The sequence below is a fragment of the Beta vulgaris genome, chromosome 6 (genome assembly GCF_026745355.1).
Source record: "Beta vulgaris subsp. vulgaris cultivar EL10 chromosome 6, EL10.2, whole genome shotgun sequence".
NCBI classification, from domain to species: Eukaryota; Viridiplantae; Streptophyta; class Magnoliopsida; order Caryophyllales; family Amaranthaceae; genus Beta; species Beta vulgaris.
Genome location: NC_079207.1, coordinates 34,911,376 through 34,913,945, shown reverse-complemented (window position 1 = coordinate 34,913,945; position 2,570 = coordinate 34,911,376).

Below are 2,570 nucleotides of genomic sequence, written 5' to 3'. Positions count from 1 at the left end.
TCAGCCGGATGCTTGAGCAGACCGTCTTTCTTCCTACGATCTGCATGCCACCTCAAATTCTTCGCATCTCCTTTAATTGAGAACATGCGCTTTAATCTAGGTATTATGGGTAGATACCACAACACCTTGGCTGGTGGTCCTTCACTACCTCAGCTCCTTCACGCTTGTACCTCGACAATCCACAACGTGGACACTCATGTAAATGCTCATAGTCATTACGATAAAGCACACAATCGTTAGGACAAGCATGTATCCGCTCGTACTCTAAACCCAAAGGACACATCAGCTTCTTCGCATAATAGTACGACTTTGGCAGTTCATTTCCATAGGGAGCATCTCAGCTAAAACTTCCAACAACGATGTGAAACTAGAGTCCGTCCAACCAGCGTTCGACTTAATGTTGAACAGTGTTACCACCCACGGAAAGTTTGGTGTACTTTGTACAACCTGGATACAACGGCTTTTCAGCAGCCTGGGCATAGACTCAAAAATACGAGGTCGTCTACACGACTGATCTTCAACCTCGTGTATCATCTCGTCTACCCGATCCCTATCGTCATCTCCAAATTCATCATCCAAATTCTCATCCCCTAACTCATCATCATCCTTCTTTTTTTCTTCACATACATCATTCTTTACTCCAGAGCTTCCTATATACCTCCCCTGCTCACCATGCCAAACCCATACGTGGTATTGAGGCCTAAACCCACGGCGAAAGACATGCTCCCTAACCACATGTATACTACTAACCTTGCTCACATTTCTACAATCCAAACAAGGACAATAAAAGTCGACTGCTCCAGAGGATGTTTGATATTCTAATGCACTTCTACAGAATTCTGAGACCCCATTCACAAACTCAATCGATTCACGACTACCATACATCCAAGTACGATCCATCTCATTCAAGAAGACCACCTCTAATAATTAAACACAACATTCATTATAATGCATCCACTAGTAGAATAAATGCTATTTGCTGCGGTTAAAAAGTGCCCTATTGCTGCGGTTTTGGGCGCACAGCAATTAAGGGGGCAGCAATAGGTATTAATTATATTGCTGCGGTTTAAAACCGCAGCAATATCTCAACATATTGCTGCGGTTTCTAGTACAAAACCGCAGCAATATTGTAATTTTTTATCAGAAAAAATCCAGTATATTGCTGCGGTTTTTGGTCAAAACCGCAGCAATATGACCTGGTATAGAAAAAAAAAATTTTTTTTTTTTTTTGCATTTTACAATTAAATTTGAAAGAATAAAACCAACAACAAACCCATCCACTATCAATCTCTCATTCAAGGAGACTATTGCAGCATTGAAATACAATAACAATGCAAATGCAACTAAACCAAACCGCTATATATTCAATAAAAATAATATTTACAAACTCTAATTACAATAATATATAAAAAAAAAATCAAAAAAAAAGCTGATAAGGAAAGATTTCAAAAAAATGAAAAAAAGAATACAGATACAGAGGTACATGGAAAATTAAAGAAAATTAAAAAAAAATACATTAGATCTTGAAAATCGAAAATCACTACCAACAACCACCACCAAGAATGTCCACCACGAATTTCAACCCTAAACTACTACCAACAACCACCACCAACAACCCCAGCAATACCACGAATTCCGTGAGTTTTGAAGGAAACCTATTTTCATTTTCAGCCCATTTCATGTGTACCCATTTATCAAACCCCGGTTCAGAGACCAAATATGGACCCCCTTAGTTAACTTCCTTCCATTTTAGACTGAAATGCCTTCGTCAAATCTCAAATGTTAATTCCATTTTAGAATCCCGTCAAACCAAAAAAAATACTTATCAGTTTATATAACCTTTGCTCTCTCTGCATTCATCCATTCCAATTTTCACCTCAGTCTTCACACGCAATATCAATATCTTATCATCAAATTCTCCCCAGAAAAATGAGTGAGAGAAAAGTTTTGGTCGCGAATTAAAGTCTTTGGACGAGATTGAAACAATTGAAATCTTACACCTTCCGAAAATCTCAAGGTTCGTTTAGGAATAATTTTAGTATAATTTTTAAGACAGAAAACTTGGATCTTCCTTCCTTGTACTAATTTTTCTTGGTGGAGTGAGTCTGACTCGGAGTGGGTTAGTGAGATTATCGCCAGAGATTATGAGGAGAGATGAGAAAATAGAGGAGTGAGAGAGATGAGAGGTTGAGATTAGAAGTGAGAGAGAGAGGTTGAAGAGAGAGGCTGAAGAGAGGCGTGTAATTGTGTAAGGAAACAAACCCTAAGTGATAGAAACGCATGTTTTATATCTTTTTAATATTGCTGCGGTTTCTTGCAAGAACCGCAGCAATATATGAAAATATTATTTTTTAAATATTATTTTATTATATTGTTGCGGGTTTTTACTAGAACCGTAGCAATATTTCGGTCAAATAGTCAACTTTTTTAAAAAAAAATTCATGTTCATACCATATTGCTGCGGTTTTAGGCCAAAACCGCAGCAATATCTTTATTTTATATTTATATTTTCTTTTCACGTGTTATATTGCTGCGTATGAGTAAAATCGCAGCAATATCACCGCAGCAAA